The sequence below is a fragment of the Protomyctophum parallelum genome (genome assembly GCF_964188405.1).
Source record: "Protomyctophum parallelum genome assembly, chromosome: 15".
NCBI classification, from domain to species: domain Eukaryota; kingdom Metazoa; phylum Chordata; class Actinopteri; order Myctophiformes; family Myctophidae; genus Protomyctophum; species Protomyctophum parallelum.
In genome coordinates this window covers 759709-783539 of record NC_139710.1, presented here as the reverse complement: position 1 = coordinate 783539, position 23831 = coordinate 759709, and positions in this window count along the sequence as shown.

Here is a 23831-nt window from a genome sequence, read left to right as displayed (position 1 = left end):
ATTTTGAGCGATGGAAATAAGTGAATTAGCACGACACCCCATAGCCCCATTCAATTCACATTCAATTCAATGCAATTCATTTAAAGCTTATGGTAGGGGAAATATAGCCAATAAGGAGCTTTTGCACAAAATAACACCTGGACCTCTTTGGTGGGGACGTAACAACTACAAATAACACCTGGACCTCTTTGGTGGGGACGTAACGACTACAAATAACACCTGGACCTCTTTGGTGGGGACGTAACGACTACAAAGAAAGGTAAGAAAGCCTTTTAGTATGGAATTCTCCTTTAACTGTAGACTACACTTAGTCGACAAAAACTAAATTACATTGTATGTTTGTATTATTCAGAATACTATGACTAAAACTAAACTACCGACTACCGACAAAAATACATGTTTGTCGCAGTGTTGTTTTCGTCGACTAAAACTAAAAACGAAAGATGTTCGTCGACTACCTTTTTCCACTGCCGAAAACTAAATGGAAACTAAATTAAAACCATCTATGATGACTAAAACTAAGACTAAATATACTGATAATTTCGTCGACAAATAAAAACTAGACTAAAATCTTAATTCCCAGATAGCAAAATATGGGTGAATCAACGTTGAAATGTGGTTAGGCAGAAATATTGAATCCACATTGAAACCCGACGTTGAAATTATATAAAAAGTGCAAAGAGAGTTACATGTTGAATCAACATTAGGTTTTCAACCATAACTGACACTATATCAATGTTGATTCAACCATCATCTAAATGGTAATCTACATGCACATTTGGGTTGATTTTAAATTGAATCAATGTTAGGAATCAACATTGATTCAACCATAATCTAAATGGTAGCCTAATCTACATGCACATTTGGGTTGATTTTATATTGAATCAATGTTAGGAATCAACATTGATTCAACCATAATCTACATGTAGATTTGGGTTGATATTATATTGAATCAACGTTAAGGAATCAATATTGATTCATGTACATTTTACATTAAAAATATTAATTTTCTAGGCATTAGAAAAGTCCATTAGAAAAGGTTAGTTTTTCACCAATAACTTTCTGCTGATATAGGTCTACACATAACATTACAATATTACCAACATTGTTGGCAGACAATAGGTTGTTTGTGTGAAAACAAACTTAGAGATGACAACATGGTATTAATATTACGTCAATTACATTTTATTAAAGAAAACAGTCACAGGTCAAAATAGACAGCCAGCAATGTGTCCCTGGGAAACATTCTAAATTAGGTGCAGGTGATAGTGACAAATATTGTTTAAGGTCGATAGGCAATAGCACACCTCTCAAAGCCATGGTGACACTTTCAAACCTACCACATTTAAAGATTGTATAGAATCTATAGATTTATTTTAAGAGGGTGGGGGTCTTATCACACTACCACCGTTATAAATTCCACAGACATGTTTGACAAATGTTTTTTTTAAACAATAAAATAAAAATAAATAATAAGTTAATTGCAATAAACCAGGGTTGATATAGGGCATAAAGATCTTCCTTCATGAAGGACTTTGCAAATCAGGGTCCACAGGCTAACAACTGTCCATTTGGTTGTCATATAACCAGGTGGAGCGAAATCCATTCACGACGGACGACGTAGGTTGCGACCTATACTTTTCCGCCGCGACGTATATTCGAGTACGTCCTGGCGTAAATATCAATTCGTCCCGGCAGAACGGGACTCGTCGCGGCTATATCTACCCGTTTGCGACGTAATAGGTTGACTATTATTTCCCGTCGCGGCAGAACGGGACTCGTCGCGGCTATATCTACCCGTTTGCGACGAATAGGTAATTCGTTGCAGCGTAAAGAATCCGTTGTGGCGTGAGCTGGACTCGTCGCGGCTATATCTACCCGTTTGCGACGTAATAGGTTGACTTTGGTATATTTGCGGTGGTATTGCCGCGTGCCCGGGGCCCGGCACGTGCGCCTCGCCGGTCCGATTCCGTGGATCTCTCCGCCGTCTCCAGGCGAGCCTGAGTGGTTCTCTGGGGTTCCAGCAGGCCTTTTTCCGCGCGCATCGTGCCCGGGGAACGGCCCACGCGCCCGGGCCTGGCACCACCGCGTGCACCTTGCCGGTCCGGTTCCGTGGAGCCCTTCGCCGTCCCCAGGCGACCCTCTTTTGCCCACCGAAAACAGCAGATCTACCAGCTTCCTACATACGGGATGGCCCGACCCGCGTCTGTGGACCCCTGGGGATCACGGTAGTCCACGGGGGTCCGTCTGTGTGTGTGTGTGTGTGTGTGTGTGCGCGCGCAACGCCGTTTCTATATGTCAGAAAGGCCGCAAGGTGTATACTGTATTTAGAAGAGTCTTTCAGTTAGCGGAAGTGTTTTATTAATTTTTTTTTATTTTTATTTTTTTTCGTTAGTTTTAGTTAACTAATAACCTTGGTTGGGGAGCAACACACGGGCATCGATCACGAGTGCTTCTCTCTCGTCCTACTCTATGTGGGCGTATTAAAGACATGCAGGGTTCTGGTGAGGTAGCCGCGTGCCCGGGGCCCAGCACGTGCGCCTCGCCGGTCCGATTCCGTGGATCTCTCCGCCGTCTCCAGGCGAGCCTGAGTGGTTCTCTGGGGTTCCAGCAGGCCTTTTCCCGCGCGCATCGTGCCCGGGGAACGGCCCACGCGCCCGGGCCTGGCACCACCGCGTGCACCTTGCCGGTCCGGTTCCGTGGAGCCCTTCGCCGTCCCCAGGCGACCCTGCGTTCCAGAGCTGTCACCTCTTTTGCCCACCTCTTTTTGTGTGTGTGTGTGTGTGTGTGTGTGTGTGTGTGTGTGTGTGTGTGTGTGTGTGTGTCGCATGCGTGCGTGCGAACTTCGTGACAGTGGTGCATTACATTGTATTTTGATTTGAAATAAATAATAAATTATTATTAACGAAAAACATCTAATACTATTTTAAATTGGTCTAGTAAAGTTAGTATCAGAAGCAGCAACCATGCAGAGCTATACCAATCAGATTAAATAGGCTATAAGCCTTAAACGTTTGACAAGCAAACTATAGTTGTATTTTGCATACTTTAATAACAAGCAGCTAATCTACAATTGACAATTTGACATGTCATTGCGTCGTATTCTGTCTGTCTTTCACGCACGCACGCACGCAGACATGTCACAGACCACCACATAACCATATTTGTATGGCCATATCGTTTATAGGCCTTATAGCTGAATAGCGCCGGCCGTCGGGGGTTCATTTGGTTCCAACCGTCCCATTATGGTCAACACTTATGATATGCTATTGCATTCTTCCAACTAAAGATTTACATATTAATCTGAAAAAATGACATGGCACGGACTGGCTCAGAAAATCTCCCTGCATCATTATATCAAAACCAGGCCTATACTGAATGTAGGCAATTGAATTCCAGTATACTTTTGTTTCAATCAACTGAACTAGACCAATAAAATAGTAGGCTAGTATTTATGTTTTTCGTTAATAATAATACATGATAATTATTATTGAACGGTAAGTACGCTGGTATGTACGCTATGTTACACTATAAGCTTGTAGATCTGTTTATTTTAAGCATGCCGCCGCATTCTGTCAGAATCTTGTGTGTGTTATTATTGAACCATTTAATTTCATGTCTGTCTGTCTGTCTGTCTGTCTGTCTGTCTGTCGGCATCTGATCTACAAGCTCACGCATCGCAGCGGACAGCGGTTGATTATCGCTGGGCCGCAGCGGGTCTATATCGCCTAATGTATCATACAGCGAATGAAAGCAAACATGTGTGTGTGTGTGTGTGTGTGTGTGTGTGTGTGTGTGTGTGTGTGCGTGTGTGTGTGCGCGCGCGCACACACACACACATGTGCACACATGTGTGCTATATATGTTATAGCTCTAGAGACGCAGAGACAGAGACATATTTATTTAAAATAATCCTGTCTCGCACGGCCTATATAGAGCCAATGAACGGAGCACATTCTCCCCCCCCCCCCCCCCCCCCCCCCTCACACTCTCTCTCTCTCTCTCAGCACACGCTGTGCTGTGATATTAATCAGTCGGCAAATGATGATTGAGTAACGTTAGCTCTGACTCGCACATTATGTGAGATCACATATAAAAGGCCTTTAATATAGCCACAGATCATATAGGAATAGGCTTGGGCACTACCCTACCATCTCTCTATAGTGGGGCACCGACGATCTGCAAGCTCACAACGCGCTGCATGTGGACGCAACACTTGGAGCTTGTAGATGCGCACCACAGATCATACAGGGCGTGTGTTCCAGCTAACCCTATAGCATAACACACACACAAGCAACAGTATAGACATCTATTCATCATTATTTATTTCAAATCAAAATACAATGTAATGCTGCACCACTGTCATGAAGTTCGCACACACGACACACACACACACACACACACACACACACACACACACACACACACACACACACACACACACACACACACATGTTTGCTTTCATTCGCTGTATGATACATTAGGCGATATAGACCCGCTGCGGCCCAGCGATAATCAACCGCTGTCCGCTGCGATGCGTGAGCTTGTAGATCAGATGCCGACAGACAGACAGACAGACAGACAGACAGACAGACAGACAGACAGACAGACAGACAGACAGACAGACAGACAGACATGAAATGAAATGGTTCAATAATAACACACATGAGATTCTGACAGAATGCGGCGGCATGCTTAAAATAAAGAGATCTACAAGCTTATAGTGTACCATAGCGTACATACCAGCGTACTTACCGTTCAATAATAATTATCATGTATTATTATTAACGAAAAACATAAATACTAGCCTACTATTTTATTGGTCTAGTTCAGTTGATTGAAACAAAAGTATACTGGAATTCAATTGCCTACATTCAGTATAGGCCTGGTTTTGATATAATGATGCAGGGAGATTTTCTGAGCCAGTCCGTGCCATGTCATTTTTTCAGATTAATATTTAAATCTTTAGTTGGAAGAATGCAATAGCATATCATAAGTGTTGACCATAATGGGACGGTTGGAACCAAATGAACCCCCGACGGCCGGCGCTATTCAGCTATAAGGCCTATAAACGATATGGCCATACAAATATGGTTATGTGGTGGTCTGTGACATGTCTGCGTGCGTGCGTGCGTGAAAGACAGACAGAATACGATGCAATGACATGTCAAATTGTCAATTGTAGATCAGCTGCTTGTTATTAAAGTATGCAAAATACAACTATAGTTGTATTTTTAATATTGCTTGTCAAACGTTTAAGGCTTATAGCCTATTTAATCTGATTGGTATAGCTCTGCATGGTTGCTGCTTCTGATACTAACTTTACTAGACCAATTTAAAATAGTATTAGATGTTTTTCGTTAATAATAATTTATTATTTATTTCAAATCAAAATACAATGTAATGCACCACTGTCACGAAGTTCGCACGCACGCATGCGACACACACACACACACACACACACACACACACACACACACACACACACACACACACACACAAAAGAGGTGGGCAAAAGAGGTGACAGCTCTGGAACGCAGGGTCGCCTGGGGACGGCGAAGGGCTCCACGGAACCGGACCGGCAAGGTGCACGTGGTCGTGCCAGGCCCGGGCGCGTGGGCCGTTCCCCGGGCACGATGCGCGCAGAAAAAGGCCTGCTGGAACCCCAGAGAACCACTCAGGCTCGCTTGGAGACGGCGGAGAGCTCCACGGAATCGGACCGGCGAGGCGCACGTGCTGGGCCCCGGGCATATAACAAAGTCAACCTATTACGTCGCAAACGGGTAGATATAGCCGCGACGAGTCACGTTCTGCCGCGACGAGTCCAGCTCACGCCACAACGGATTCTTTACGCCGAGCCGAGTCCCGTTCTGTCGCGACGGAAAATAATAGTCAACCTATTACGTCGCAAACGGGTAGATATAGCCGCAACGAGTCCGTTCTGCCGGGACGAATTGATATTTACGCCAGGACGTACTCGTCGTCCGTCGTGAATGGATTTCGCTGTCTCTCTACATAGGACCACAATGAAAATAAGCTGTGCTGTGTGGTTGGCTGAATGCATGTTGTAGCATAAGCCGAGCTGTGATTGCGTGGTGATGGAAATAAGGACCCTGAGGGGGCCAGCTATCTAGTGTTAGTACCTGACTACTAACCCTAGACAACTGGCAAAGTGAACACTGTACCTGGATCTTCTTTTCTGGCTGAGATCTCCTTCATCCGCAGATTCAATTTCAGAGGTTGGACACATAGTTGAGTTGTACTTGGCCTCTCGTTTTTTGGCTTCATCAAGGGTCTCTGGAAAGAGCAGATGCCAATTAACATATATCTGCAGTCCAGTGTTGAAGCAAAAAAAAGAAAAAACTCACACCTGTATACATAGCTTTTAGAACAGCTGTGTATGTGTTGCACCAATTACTCACCACATGTAGTAAGGACACGTACATCCTTATAGGGGATCCATTTATCATCTGGTTGCATTCCATCTCGAAGGGCCTTTGTGAGCTTTATGTGTTTAGGGGGCCATAACAGAGTCTGTTCTTTAGCTTTAAACCAGCTCTCTAGAACTACTGCTGTCCCACCATTTGAGAACTGTACAACTGACCTCACCATTCATCTTCAAAGGGCTAGGGATGAAATGAGAATTACTCATAATGATCTCTCCTTACAAGCCATTGCCCATACCGTCCTACAAAGCCAAAGTGCAGTAACTACACACACACACACACACACACACACTACAGATTGTATTTAATTGGCCAGGCAAACATGTTATATGTGCACATGTGATATTGCACCAATTGTGTATTCATTCATGAGGTAATGTATGCCCCCGAAAACTGACCTTTGAGTCAGTGTGTTAATATAGTTAGTTACTGCACTTGGCTTGGCTTTGTAGGGCAGTATGGTTATACTGCTAAATGAAGTAGCGGTATTGCAATGGCACCATCTCTGTCTGGAGAGAGAAAACATTTGCGCTTGATATAGCAAAGTTTACCTATCCCTATATCTTCTTGCAAGCCACTAACCTTGTATGTACCAATGTATGATGATTCACAGGGATACATGTAGTATGGCTGTTTGTGTCTGTACTTTCTGTAAATTATATATACATCTTCCTCTGATTTAAGAATATTCTCTACTAATGCAAATCCATCTCCAACCTCAATACAATTGTCTCCTTTCTTTGTGGACAGAGTAAAGCGATGAGTGGAGACCTTCCTGTACTGTTGTGAATCAGTAAACTGGGGGGGGACAGGCCCATCAGTGTGAATGTTACTCAAAATTGGATCATCAGTGGGACATGGGGACCCAACATGTGGAATTTCAGACAACCTTTTCACTATCTGTTGTAGAGGCTGATGTGGCTTTCGTAGAAGATGCTTAATTTGTCCAAGATAGTTCTCAAAAGGGAATCCTGAGATATTATCTAGAGTGCCAAACTTCCTGTATTCCTCAGCCAAATGAATAAGCTGGTGTACATTGTACACAAGTTGATCTTTTCCATACAACTCCCCAAAGTGTTCAACAAAAGAAACCATCAACTTGTGTGCAAAGGCTAACATTTCCTCAGAAATACTAGGGGACAGCAACAAGTACATCCCAACAGAAAAAACATGAAGTTTTGATAGAGCTCACTGGGGAGGGAATCCTTCAAAACCACAGGACCCCAATACAACATGAAGGATCTCAACTCAGTAGCTTTCCAGCGATCTAGTTCTGACAGCTCCCTTGGTTTACTGTTAAATTCACAAGGCATGCAAGGACGTAGCTTTAGCAGTTTACATGAAATGGCTTCTACAGTTTTGGAAGGAATCCTTGTTGCCAAATTCTTCCCCTTTAACCATATATTAAGCAGTTTCCTTGTAACTCCGAGACAACATAGATGCATGTAATCAGTTGGAAACATAGAAACCATCTTCACTAAACCTGTTAAAGGGCTTGTCCCATTTTGATGGCCCTCATCCACCATGTCTGAGAAACTAGAGTCTGTCCTAAGTCTGACTTTTGTTTCAGGATATGTCATTTTATTTCTCCATACACCTCCTGAAAACACTTTCACAACCCGAATAGCCATTAAATGCCTTGGTCTGCTTAATATAAGCTCTAGCTGGGGCATCACAAATAAAGGAAGAAATCTGTACATCAAATTGCTTGTCATTATAAATGATGCCATTAGACAGTACATTCTGAAGATCTTTGACAAACTGCTCTAGGTACTCAGAAACACTCTTTGGCTTGCTTAGACCACAAAAAATACCAACAACAGAAGAAGAAAAAGGAGGGGGGGGTCCTGATTAATATGCTGCATTCCAATGTGAAACAAGCTGAAACATTGCATAATTGTACATTTGGATCAACAAACTATAATTTAATAGTATTGTTAATGATAAAATAACAGCATAAACAAACGTCTAACTATAACAACAGGACCAATGCAGTCTGACTGAGACTTCTCTATAAAACACATGTCCAAACTTCACCATCTTACTTCAATGGAAGTTAAGCAAGAGAGGCCATTATTTCCTAATGCATTCTTAAAACTTTATCTTTAGCAGATCAAACAATGTACAATTACTTTTTTCTCCTGTCTATCCACGCCGTCTCCTCGACTACGGCTAAGAGCTGCAATTCTTCCTGTTTTGGTATGGGTCACCCGATATGGACGATTTTGATTGGCTGACTGGCACAACGTCATTCAGTACAAAAGCACGCGATTGGTCTGTTCGTTTTGAAGCACGCCGGTTAGAAGATAAAAACGTTTGAAAAGTTTCAAAACACATCGAAATATTGAATAATGTACTGGTTATAGGTCTGAGAACAGACACAGGAACCATACGGTTCCACTTGTACACTCCCGAGTTAAATTAATAAGGACACGCCAACAGATATTAATTTATCTTAATGTTACGGCCGGGCTACAGCAGGCATTTCTCGCGCGTTTTGTGTAGCCCGGCCGTTATGTTACATCACATATTCACCTATCAAGCTGCAGCATACGCACAAAACAATGCAGTTCAATCATTAAAATTCGACCACAAAACAACATTGATTCAATGACATCTTTTCAACATTGGTTAATTGGCATCAATTGGATGATCGGTTGATGGTTGATCCACCATCAATCGTCAACCTTAACCAAAAATCAACCATTTTGACCATAATTCAACATTGAATTAACATCTTTTGCTATTAAGCCTACATAAAATGTTGGTTTAGATATATAGATGACATCTTTTTTTTATTTTCAATAATACTACAGGGATGCTGAAGAGCTTCACTTCCCACATGAACTCAAGGTTATCAACTTTACCCTCAAAGCTAATCCTGAAACGGTGTCATTCCTAGATGTGAGTGTCACTAAATCTCCATTGGGTATACATACTTCAGTGTACCGCAAATAGAAATAACTATCTCCACTATTCAAGCTATCACTCCTCCAATTTAAAAAAGGGCTACCATATAGCCAAATGTTGAGACTCAAAATACTCTGCAGTACAGAGGCAGGCTTTGAGAGACAAGCCTCTGAAATGGGGGTACGAAGAAGTCACTTTAAATAAATGTAAGTCCAGAGTCAAACAGTTGGATAGAACCGATCTCCTAACCCCTAAATCGTCTTCCGTCTCAACAGGTCAAAGAATAGTTTTGTCTAGCACATTTTCTCCTATTTCTCAACATATTAAACATACAATTAAAAAGCATTGGCATATACTCTCCAGTGCCCCTTCTTTAGGTAAAACCTTTTCTACTCCTCCTATCCTTGCAAATAAAAGGTCTAAGAACCTAATAGACAAACTTGTTAAAAATGATATTTATGTACAACCTCAACATTTCATGTCCTCACTACCCTCAGGTAACTTCCCATGTAATAGCTGTCTTAATTGCAACGCCATGATCAAAGGGGAGGATTTTTACATCCTCACACAGGTAAAAAAAAATAAGTAAAAGGGAGAATCACTTGTAGAACAAAAAATGTTGTCTATCTCCTAAAATGTCCCTGTGGCTTTTGCTATATAGGAAAAACTAAACGAGAATTAAGAACCAGAATAACTGAACATAAAAGCAATATTCAGGACAAAAGAAGAAAAATCCCCCATAGCTAGACACTTCAATAGCACTGTACCCTGAGGTTTCAAGGCATAGAACGTATCAACCCTTTAAAGAGTGGTGGGGACAGAGATCTGGTATTATTACAACGCAAAGCATTTTGGATCAAATTCTAAAGGTCTAAATGAAGAATTGGTGTTAAAAAGCTTTCTATGAATAACTTTTTTGTAATGTGGATTCTGAAATAAGACAATGATTTCTTATAATAATATGTATGTTCACTACTATGTATGTCTTTAATAATGTGACACGGCTGTATAGTCCCTTCTATTTGAACAAATAAATCTATATATCCATTTAATTTCCGTTGCTACTGCCAATTTTGACACTGACGAAGGCCTGCGCACCGAAACGTGTTCGTCTGTCTGGTATGACTGCTGCTGCGGAGCACTATCTTTATTAATAAAGACTCTTACTCGACTGGAAGTGCGGATTTAATTCATTTTCTATTATGTTCTTTTGGAATCTGCACCCAGCACACGCCTGAAACTATATAAAACTGTCTGAGGCCTCTTTTAGACGGCGACCATCTCCATATAACACGTCAAAGTCCCGTTGCGTTCTCATTTGTTCTTACCGTTTACACAAGAACGCACACGTTATGATATAATGTGCTATTATGCTATACTGTCGCTAGGTGGCGATAACGGGCTGCCAAATAGACAGGTCACCCACGTACGAGAAGAAGAACTCCTTCACGCAAGCCTGCGCAACACTGCTCTGGGCAGCGCCACGGGATGGTTATATATATTATAATACATTAGGCTACATAAACGCTGCTGCCGCGGCTGCCGTCTATCACAAGGCTTTTTATTAACATGTTAGCATTAGCATGTTAGCATGGTAGCATTAGCATGTTAGCATGGTAGCATTAGCATGTTAGCATGTTAGCATTAGCATGTTAACAAGTTAGCATTAGCATGTTAGCATTAGCATGTTAGCATTAGCATGTTAGCATGTTAGCATTAGCATGTTAGCATTAGCATGTTAGTATGTTAGCATGATAGCATTATAGCATGATAGCATTAGCATGTTAGCATGTTAGCATTAGAATGTTAGCATGATAGCATTAGCATGTTAGCATTATCATGTTAGCATGTTAGCATGATAGCATTAGCATGTTAGCATGTTAGCATTAGCATGTTAACAAGTTAGCATTAGCATGTTAGCATTAGCATGTTAGCATTAGCATGTTAGCATTAGCATGTTAGCATTAGCATGTTAGCATTAGCATGTTAGTATGTTAGCATGATAGCATTATAGCATGGTAGCATTAGCATGTTAGCATGTTAGCATTAGAATGTTAGCATGATAGCATTAGCATGTTAGCATGATAGCATTAGCATGTTAGCATTAGCATGTTTGCTTGATAGCATTAGCATGTTAGCATTAGCATGATAGCATTAGCATGTTAGCATTAGCATGTTAGCATGTTAGCATTAGCATGTTAGCATGATAGCATTAGCATGTTAGCATTAGCATGTTTGCTTGATAGCATTAGCATGTTAGCATTAGCATGATAGCATTAGCATGTTAGCATTAGCATGTTAGCATGTTAGCATTAGCATGTTAGCATTAGCATGTTAGCATGTTAGCATGATAGCATTAGCATGCTAGCATTAGCATGTTAGCATTATCATGTTAGCATGTTAGCATGTTAGCGTGATAGCATTAGCATGTTAGCATGTGCATGTTAGCAACATGTTAGCATTTTAGCATGATATCATGTTAGCATTAGCATGTTAGCATTAAAATGTTAGCATGCTAGCATGTTAGCATGTTAGTATTAGCATGTTAGCATGTTAGCATTAGAATGTTGGTGGCAACGTAATGCGCAATGCACTAAGACAAAATACCTAATTGAAAGTCAATGGGGAGACCTGGCTCACATGTAACCAAATGGTCCCTTCTGAGAGGCTAAATGTCATCAAATGGTGGTCCGTGGCTCAAATGCTGCACAGACTTGGCGAGCTTCAGGCACCCAGTAAAATTTCTTGAAATTTTGTTTCTAGTTATTATTATTATTATTATTTTCCACTGATCTCCAGGATGTGGACCGTGGTGACAGTGTCCGGTGTTCTACTAGTCCTGTTCATGCAGACTGCTAGACTGCAAACTACCAGCACAGGTAAACTGCCTCCAACTTTCACGGTATTATGATGCTTAAAGAGATATTTCTACATGTATGATTGTGAACACCCGGGACAGTTTTTAAGTTGCTTGATTCAATATTTAGATATTATCAGACACGCCCCCATCCTATACAAACGCATTGTAACTTCAAACTCCAATTTAACCATGATTCATCGAAAACACCTGTCCTTGGTACTGGTGAATTACAGGTGAGGACAAAGCGTACGACAGCTCCCAACGAGACGTGAGTTTTGAACTTTGTCAAGTTCAATTTCAAGCTTTGGCGGAAATGGTAAATGCCGAAAATGTGGGTAATTTCGGCGTGAACCCATATTCTGGCGTACGCACGGTTGATAAATGAGGGCCTATCTCTATAGTCAGTGACATAGAGTCTGTGGGGGCCGGAGGGCAAGGGCCCCCCCATGAGGAGTTTTGAGGAATTGCACCCAACCGCACTGAAGACAGTCAAAACACTGTCCAACAGCACCCTCCCCTGGAAAGAACAGGAGAGGAGACAACCCACAGAGCCTAGTCCCTCCATGTGCCAGAAGTGTACCTCCCAGCCCTGGCAGAGTAGTTCTGGAGTAGTTCCAACGGATTGTGTGGCCCTGGTTTTTCCCTAATGGGACTGATTGAGGGTAGCTACTGGGACGTAAGTCGGGACTTGATCACTCCCGGCTGGGTCACCTGAGTGAGGGGTATGATGTTGAGAGACCCGAAACCCCGTTGACCTCAGGATACATCACTTAGGATACGTCCCAGGTGTGGACATATTTTGACATATTTTAATATTCAAAAATTGTAATATAGTGTCAGGATGACATGCTCATTAAGATGTTGCAGGAGATGTGTGGTATTGTATGCGATATCGGCACCACATTTGTGACCAGGGACAGTAGTTTGATATACAAGGGGGACATGGTCATTTTTCAGTTCTTTACATATTATGAAACTGCACACTGTAACCTTTCATATGATGTATTGGTCATTGAAATTGGGGGGGAAATGAAGAAGATATGACCATTTGAAACTTGTTGAACCAGAAATGTCAAATTGGAGAATTCCCCCTTCAAAGATATCAGCAGTGATCTGTGACTTTAGGGGGCGCTGTTTTCCCTTAATTCCTCCCTTTAGTCAACAAGCAGTGTTGCCATGTCTGCTTATTATAATTAGTTGGCCTTGTTTCTAAAGAAAAATAATGCATAGGCCTACTGTACCAATAAGTCTTCACAATTAGAGAATGTTGTTATAATTGATAGTTTGCCTGTTATCTCTCCTTTTTTAAATAGGCTACTGCATTTATTTGGCATTTTGTAGTATGAAAAAAGGGCAAAAAACAGTGGCAGATAATTTAGGCTTATGTAAATGGTCCAGATGAGTACAAATAAGATAGCTATATTAGCCTGTTATTATTATTATTATTTGTCTGCAGAACCCCCATCTGAAAATAATGTATAGATAGATAGATAGTTTATTTGTCTCGGTCATGGTTTATCCAACATTATTACATACAAGGATGATACAATTGACCGAAAAGGAAAGGGCTGAAGCCGAAGCTTATGATGCCCACCTTTTTGAGATTTCAGTAATCTCATAAGGAAAAATAAAAAATAAATAGAGAAATCCGTTTTCTACATTGCTGCATTTCTAATGAAAGGATTAGACACAACCATGTTGAAAGAAAAAAATCTAAAAATAAATCTGATCAAAAAAGCTGGTCAAAAATCACTATTTCTACAACTTAGTGACAATTGTTACAATGATGATGATGTTACTAATAATAATAATTATTCACTTGTTTCTTTTATAAACTTACATAGCATGCATACATACATACATACATACATACATACATACATACATACATACATACATACATACATACATACATACATACATACATACGTACATGCATACATACTGTACATACATTTGCCTTTATATTTTTATTGCCGAATATAATAAATGTAGTTTTGCTTATGTTTAATGATAATGTATTTATATCAAACCACTTCTTCCACTTCTTCCACTACCTGCAAGAGTTGTTGGAGGTCGACCCCAGAACAGTACAGGCTGGTGTCGTCCGCAAATAGTACACAGTGTAGGTCTTGTAGGGCTTCCGCGATGTCGTTAATGTATAGAATGAATAGTTTTGGGCCAAGGACAGAGCCTTGGGGGACTCCACATGTTACTGGTAAGGTAGCTGAATCTAGTCCGTTTATATTAACAAATTGTTTACTTCCTTCGAGGTAACTTTTGAGCCAGGTGAGGGCAATGCCTCTAATTCCATACCTATATAATTTGTTTAGCAGTATGTCATGATTAATGGTGTCGAATGCCTTTTGTAGGTCTATGAAGACCCCTACTGAGAATTCCCTGTTATCTATTGCTGAAGAGATGTTTTCAGTTAATTCAACTACTGCCATTGAGGTGGATCTACTTGTTCTGAACCCATACTGTTGATTGCTTAGAAGCTGATGTTTGTCAATAAAGCTGTCAAGCCTTTGTACGAAAACCTTTTCTATTAATTTGGAGAATTGAGATAGCAGCGATATTGGTCGATAGTTAGTGAATTGATGTTTATCGCCACTTTTGAAGATTGGAATTACTTTGGCTGTTTTCATTTTGTTTGGGAAGATGCCGGTTTGGAAGGATAAGTTGCAGATGTAGGTAAATGGTGTTGCAATGCTGTCAATTATTTATTTTATTATCCACATATCGATGTTGGTATTGTCAGTTGATCTTTTATTTTTAAATTTGTGCACAGTGTTTAGTATATCATGTTCATTTACACCCCCAATGAAAATGGAGTGTGGGTTCATCTGAATGAGTCTTTCATCTAGACCGTCCCGCTCATTCTGCTCCTCAATCTTCCCTGCCAGTTCTGGACCTATATTAACAAAAAAAAAATTAAATTCATTTGCAATATCCCTAGTATTTTCTATTATTTCTTCATCTTTCTTGAAGTAATTTGGGTGTTTGGCTTTACCTTTGTCTTTTTTGATTAGGCCATTTAGTATTTTCCATGTCCCTTGAATGTTATTTTTATGTTGGTCCAATAACTTATGATAATAATCTTTTTTACTATTTCTTATTATGTTAGTTAACTTGTTTTTGTATGTCTTGTATCTAGTTTCTGTATCTTTTGTTCTGTTCTTTAGAAATGTCTTATATAATAGGTTCTTTAAAGCAAGTCCAACAGAAGCAGCAGCAGCGCACACCCATACGGACGCACACACGCACAAGCGCGCGTACACCCATAAGGACATACACACAAATTAGCTTGCACACGCCCCTGCGGGCGTGTACATGCACAATCACACACACATCGGAAGGCGCACACACACGTACACAAGCACACACACAGACGACAAAAATGACGGCAGAGCGAAAATTTAAAGTCCAGCATAGTCCGCGAAAATATTTGAAAAAAATAAAGCAAGTCCGACAGAAACAGCAGCAGTACCATAATCCGGCTGTTTGATCAATCCATTGCACAACAAATAGAAATAAAAATAGCAGCAGAATCCAAACAGTTTTTAAGCATCCATAGAAGTAATTATAACTTTGCATATTAATGTTCTGTGTCCATGTACTGTTCATACAAGGGTTAAGAAAGAAGCACCGTTCTTGCAGATAAGGGAAAAAAGAAAAACATAATCGATTCCAAGGCAAAATTCGAGTCAGGGGGAAAAAGATCCATGCATAAAAAATCGCATGCAGGAGAGGTAATAAACAAAAAGTAGTCATCCTGATCCAAGCCAAATCCATGCCAACTCCATTTAGTCTTTCATAATTAAAGTATTGCAAATTGCCAAAAAATAGAAAAATATAGAAAAAAGTATCTATAGGCCTACTAGCATGTTTACGCCAGCAACCAGAATAGCACTTCATTTATACTGTTCGAGGTCTTTGACGTCTCTTACCGTTAGTATCTTTGCTATTTCTGGCGTGTCTCCGTTCAGTTTGATCTGCACCCGACAGTTTCTGGTCCACGTTGCCTGGATTTTCTTCTCTTTCTTCAGCCGGCGGGCATCTCTGGCAATCTCGGCATTCTTTTTTGTTAGGTGCTCGTTCATGTAAACATTAGAGCCCAAAAGTTTCTTCCACTGTCTCAGTAGATCCACTTTTAGCTTTCTGTTCCAGAAGCATATTATAAGGTTCGGAGCCGCTCCGTCCTTCCGAGGAAATGTGTGACATGCCACCAGGTCATTTGGGTCAAGCACTATCTCTTTGGACTCAAAGAAATCAATTAATTGGCTTTCCAGTGACTGTTGATCCTCAGGCGGCGCATCTTCACCGTCGCTTCGGCCTTCTGCTGCCGCCTTAGCGTATGATCTTGGCTTCACTTTGAGTCCGCTAATTATTACGTCCTCCATCCTAGTGTACTGTTCCACTTCGTTAATTCTCTGCTCGAGCTCCTCGATTTTTTTGTCTTTTTCTTTTACTGTGTTCTTCAGTGCCTTGACTTATTTTACCAACTCGGCGAGTGTGGCTTGTTGCTTCACTAGTGAGCTCAACTCCGCTGTCACATAGTTTAGCGAGTTCTTGATGTCCTCGATATCCTCCTCCATCGTATTCTTTGGTGCCTGGGCGGCAGCTTTCTTTGGTGGCATTATATCTTCCGTTTGATTTCGTCAGTTAGTTTTGTTTTGTTTGGATTATTCATCCAAACAGCGGCAGCCCCAGGGCGCGGCACGTCAGCACTTCACGACACAGGTTTGCCAGTCACAGGTTGCCAGTCACAGGTTGCCACACTATTGCTGTATGCAGTGGGTGTGGTGAATTTAGGATTAGGAATGTGACAAATAGCTCAAGTTGCTTTTGTCACTTTATATGCACTCTACTCATCACACTAAAAGGATCACATGCAAATGTGTTGGTCGATCCATTCAGCAATAGGGTTACACACCCTAACCCATTATCACCTGTCCATTAACAATGGGACAGACATGCTCCTAAACATTCCACAACATTCACAACCCATGTCTTCTAACACGGTAGATAAAGGTGGAATTCCCGTATCCTACGACTAGAAATAACTGGTATTGTAATGTTATTATACGCTAGATCTACATGTAGTCACAGGTTAAGTACAATGGACAGTATGCACTCTGTAACATTAGGACTTACTCCTGCCATGTTCAAAGTAGAAAGTTCAAGTAAAATGTGTGCTGTTTAATTTAATTATTACTCCTATCATGTTCCTTATAGTAATAGTTTGGCATGCAGGATGTAAAATGAAGCAGTTCTTGTCACTGTATTGTTCACAGTACAAGTTGATGGTGAAGCACATGTGTGTGATGAGCTTTATGTAATGAACAGACAGAAGATGTGTAGCTGTCAACCCTTTATTTGAAAAAGAAGAAATTATGGACAGTGTTTTTACAGAGTAAATATGTTCTGTTACAATTTTACGAAGACAGCATAATACAGAGAATCTAAACATAATCAAACTATGTCATTGAAAAACACTATGATGATATATTAGTCCAAACAATACGATTTCACCACTAGTCTGTGAATATTAATGAACGTGACATTGTAATTGCTAAAGAATGTGGGCAAACACTGCTTCTCATATTGTTATATCAATATCAGCAGGTCATTATGCAAGTTGAAAATTGATTAAAATAATTGATGTATAGTCCTTAATGTTTAATGTATCTAGCTGGACTAAACTGAATAATTTACATTACGTGTCAACATAATGCATTATTTGAAGAACACTCATCATTTAACAGCTTTTTCCACTTTATGACACGTCTTCATGTGTATTTTTAATTGCCCATTATGAGTACAGCCTTTGCCACAAACTGTACACATAAAGGACCTTTCCCCAGTATGAGTCATCATATGTGATTTTAGATTACTTTTTTGACTACATTCTTTGCCACAAACTGTACACACAAAGGGCCTTTCCCCTGTATGAGTCCTCATGTGTCTTTTTAAATCCCCATTAAGAGTACAACCCTTGCCACAAACTGTACACGTAAAGGGCTTTTCCCCTGTATGAGTCCTCATGTGTAGTTTTAATGCCCCCTTATGAATACAGCCCTTGCCACAAACTGTACACACAAAGGGTTTTTCTCCTGTATGAGTCATCATATGTGATTTTAGATGACTCATTTGAATACAGCCCTTGCCACAAACTGTACACGTAAAGGGCCTTTCCCCTGTGTGACTCACCATGTGTAATTTTAGATTACCAGTGTGAGTAAAGCCCTTTTTGCAAATTTTACACTCAAAGGGTTTTTCTCCTGTATGAGTCAACATGTGTAGTTTTAGACTACCCCTTTGATTAAAGCCTTTGTCACACACTGTACAAACAAATGGCTTTTCCCCTGAATGAATCATTGTGTGCATCTTCAGAGTTCCCTTGCAATTAAACATTTTACCACAATCTGCACAACTCAAACATTTCTTACCTGTGTGACTCCTCATGGAGTGACTTTGTTTGGGTGATTTGAGGTCATGGAGCAGCTTGTTGCTCAAAGACAAACTATTTCCTCCTATGTGTTGTGTAGTGTGTGATTTCAGTGTGTTTGTACCTGACTGGTCACCCGTGGTCTCATCCCACTCATCACTGTCTTCAGTGATGTCAGATTCAGAACAGTGTGAAGAGAGGAGCTGATCATCACTAGTTGGTTGTGATGTTCCACAGTCTTCTACATCAGCTTGCGTTTCCATGTGTTTGGATGAGGTGCTGGCTACAGGTTCTGTTTGTATTTTTTCATCACCATCTTCGTGTTTCACTGATAGTAATGTCTCTGTTGATCCACCATCCTGAAGTAGCTCATCATGTTCCTCTTTAATCTGTAGAGAAACCAGAGACTCTGGTTCCTCTTTGATCATACTGGAGGTTATCTCCTGCTGTTCATCTTTAAGCTGTAGAGACTCTGGATCCTCTTTGATCAGACTGGAGGTTTGCTCCTCCTGTTCGTCTTTAATCTGTGGAGGCTCTGGATCCTCCTGGACCAGACTGGAGGTTCTCTCCTGCTGCTCAGTGAATACCTCCTCTTTACACACAAGGAGGTTTATGGAGTCTAGACAGAAGATAGAGAATAGAAACACATTATTATATTGTTTGAACATGACTTACATTCTGTTTTACGGTGTCTTTGTATTGGTCAAGATTAGATGTGTTCAACCACTTATGTAGTTGTGGTTGGAGGAAACTTCCACTGTTCCATATCTGTCCTAATGCTGTTTTGATTCCAGTGGGAAGGGTCACACAAATTATTGTTTCTTACCTCAATAATTTCTAAAACAACTCCTTGTTTCTCAAGTATAATTTCTCATGAACTATAACCTATTGCTTTCAGATATATCCACAGATAATGTTTTTTAATGCAACCTTGCAAACCTTTGCAAAAACAGTTAACGTAGTAAAGGTTAACATAGTAAACGTTTTGCCAACCTGCACTGTGTAGTTTAAAGATTGGTTGTAAAACCATTTCCAGTAGTCTGCGTTGGAGGTCAGTTTCTTGCTTGATGTGGAAAGCTTCATCCTCATACTCTGTTAGAATTCTTCCAACGACCCCAAATATCTCTTCAGCAGCAGCAGATAGTCTCTGGTTGACCAAGGACTTCAATGTTTGTAGTAAAGCCATAACTCAAAACTTGCCCAAATAAACGCTTCAGCTAGTGCAGAAAGGAGAAGTTCAGCTCTTAACAACTAGCAGAGTTAAAGTGACTCCAAGCAGAACAAACTATTGTTAAATACTATCAGAGGGCCCTGATGCTCCAATCAGATTGAGGGGCGGGGGGGGGGGGGGAGCGGGACACACCAGCAATAGAACAAAACTGGCCAATCACTGCTTCCAACAACAAGGCAACTCAATGTCTTATATCAAACATTATACAATGACGATCAGACTCAGTAAAACATAATAAAGTTAAAGCTGCATTATGTTACGTTCCTATTCTACCCTGAATTTGAACCCTGTTGCCTTAATTGAAAATTTAAATAATAACATCTCAATGAAAGGAATAAGCAAAAATGCATGTTTTTAACTATACATATCTGTGTAAATAACAGTTGTTGCAGAGCTTTTCAGGGAGTTTGTTTCGGAACTCAATTCTAAGTTTTTATTCTAGTGTCATAGTAGTTTCAATAATGTTTCATTAAGCAAATTAAACATTATAAAAGGACGATCAGATTCAGTAAAACATAATGAAGTTAAAGCTACATTATTTCCTATTTTGCGCTGAATTTGAACCTTGTTGCCTTAATTGACCATTTAAATAATCACTCAGTGTAATGAAAGGAGGAATCAAAATGCATGCATGTTTTTACAATGTGACATGCTGTGAGCGTATGGGTGGGGCTTATTCATTAATTTTTTCCTATGCTGACGGTTGATCCTCTCAAGCTGAGAACATATTGTAAATGTTCCAGTTCCACCTGTCATCAAAAACAGGAAGAAAGTGGCTGTCGATGTCCTGGTCTGTAGGCTACATGTAGTTTAACATGTTCTAGTTAAATATCTTTCTCTACATGGCAGTACTAGAGAGTAAAATAGGTGTGGGCAGAAAATCTATTCAACCCTGTCACAAGTTTAAACATGCATGTGTGAGATATCTATTTGACCATAGCTCAAGTTGTTGTTGTCACCTTTCAGAAGTTGTCGCAGGAGGCAAAGTATTTTGTCTAAATAATATTTGTCTAAATAATTTAAATGCAAATGATTCCCAATCCTATATATACATGTTCCACTCCATCCATTCACACTATACTGTAGGAGTAGGCTATATGCACTCTACTTATCATACTAAAAGGATCACATGCAAATTGGTTGGTCGATCCATTCAGCAATAGGGTTACACACCCTAACCCATTATCACCTGTCTGTTAACAATGGGACAGACATGCTCCTAAACATTCCACAACATTCACAACCCATTTCTTCTAACACGGTAGATAAAGTTGGAATTCCCGTATCCTACGACTAGATGCACTGGTAGGCTATTGTACAGTAAAAATAAAATATAAAAAATGTTTCATTCATACCAATTATCAACTCACGTCCACAACCATCATCACAGTATTACTAAGATATGTGTCACCACCCTTCACACACACTTGTTAGAACATGAAGCATTTCTTATTATACGCTAGATGTACATGTAGTCACAGGTTAAGTACAATGGACAGTATGCACTCTGTAACATTAGTCATGTCATGTTCAATGCAGAAAGTTCAAGTAAAATATGTGTAGATTGTTCAATTTAATTAATACTCATTATATCTTCCGTTTGTTTTCGTCAGTTAGTTTAGTTTTGTTTGGATTATTCATCCAAACAGCGGCAGCCCCAGGGCGCGGCACGTCAGCACTTCACGACACAGGTTTGCCAGTCACAGGTTGCCACACTATTGCTGTATGCAGTGGGTGTGGTGAATTTAGGATTAGGAATGTGACAAATAGCCAGTGTTGGGCATCGTTACTTTCTAAAGTAACGTCGTTAGGTTACTGGATTACTGCCCATAAAAAGAATCCCTTACCGTTACAGATTACCATTTTAGAAAAGTAACAAGTTAGGTTATTTTCCGTTATTTTCCGTTATTTTCCGTTACCCGACAATTAAAACCCATTTTTTAATGCTTGCGCAAGTTGGTTACATTGTATTAGGCTACTGCCTACCGTCATTGCGCCGCATTATCACGGCCCGGTTAAAAACGAGAATGATACACACCATGAACTGACCATAGACAATATATCCCCTTTACAGCTCTCTCTTTATTAACGAATATAAGTCGCCACAATCGCCAGCCTATACACGTAGGACTGGACAGAAAGAGCTAGTGCAGAGAGTACAGACAATACCATAAGGCTGTTGCGCTGCGCTCTGACGCCCTCTCCACGCCGCACCGTGGCGCATGAACAACAATAACAACAACTCCACGTGTACCCACGACGACCCACGTATGAATTAGATAGTTTATAAGAAATGGCACGGCGGCCATCCTTGCAGGCAGTGACAGTAACATAATGAGAATCCTGTAGGCTGTGTAACCTGTTCATTTTCAACAGCCTGTTGATGATGAATGATACTATGAAACTTAACAATTCATTTACTAGTACTACTACTCACCTAATGACGCCGCCACGGAGGATATTCCATGTTTAACGTAATTCCAAAGTGTTTAGCCTACATTGTTTAAGTCATAGACGCATGCGGTTTTTATGAACGTTGGCTAAAAGCATGTTGTTTTTATTATTCCACTACCACCCGGCACCACTACCACTGTCATGTGGTAGCTGGAAACAACCGAAACAACTTCCTCTTCCTCTTCAAAATAAAAGCTGCATGTAACAATGCTTTTATTTCTTAAGTGAACTACAGGATGTAGTAGACGCAGGCTGTGTAGTACATGGTATAGTGGGCTTGGAAGGATAAATCACACAGAAGGCAGGAGAAATAAACTCCGCAGGCAGTCGGGGCTTTATTATTTTTAAATCTTGCCAACAGAATGAACAGGGACACATTATAATAACGGGATTACTTTTTTGGAAAAGTAACTAAGTAACTAACTACTATATTGCAAAACTAACTAGTAAGTTTATTCCGTTACCAATAAAAGTAGTCCGTTACATAACGTCGTTATTAATAGCGCCGTTACACCCAACACTGCAAATAGCTCAAGTTGCTTTTGTTACTTATCACACTAAAAGGATCACATGCAAATGTGTTGGTCGATCCATTCAGCAATAGGGTTACACACCCTAACCCATTATCACCTGTCCATTAACAATGGGACAGACATGCTCCTAAACATTCCACAACATTCACAACCCATGTCTTCTAACACGGTAGATAAAGGTGGAATTCCCGTATCCTACGACTAGAAATAACTGGTATTGTAATGTTATTATACGCTAGATCTACATGCAGTCACAGGTTAAGTACAATGGACAGTATGCACTCTGTAACATTAGGACTTACTCCTGCCATGTTCAAAGTAGAAAGTTCAAGTAAAATGTGTGCTGTTTAATTTAATAATTACTCCTATCATGTTCCTTATAGTAATAGTTTGGCATGCAGGATGTAAAATGAAGCAGTTCTTGTCACTGTATTGTTCACAGTACAAGTTGATGGTGAAGCACATGTGTGTGATGAGCTTTATGTAATGAACACACAGAAGATGTGTAGCTGTCAACCCTTTATTTGAAAAAGAAGAAATTATGGACAGTGTTTTTACAGAGTAAATATGTTCTGTTACAATTTTACGAAGACAGCATAATACAGAGAATCTAAACATAATAAAACTATGTCATTGAAAAACACTATGATGATATGTTAGTCCAAACAATACGATTTCACCACTAGTCTGTGAATATTAATGAACTTGACATTGTAATTGCTAAATAATGTGGGCAAACAATGCTTCTCATATTGTTATATCAATATCAGCAGGTCATTATGCAAGTTGAAAATTGATTAAAATAATTGATGTATAGTCCTTAATGTTTAATGTATCTAGCTGGACTAAACTGAATAATTTACATTACGTGTCAACATAATGCATTATTTGAAGAACACTCATCATTTAACAGCTTTTTCCACTTTATGACACGTCTTCATGTGT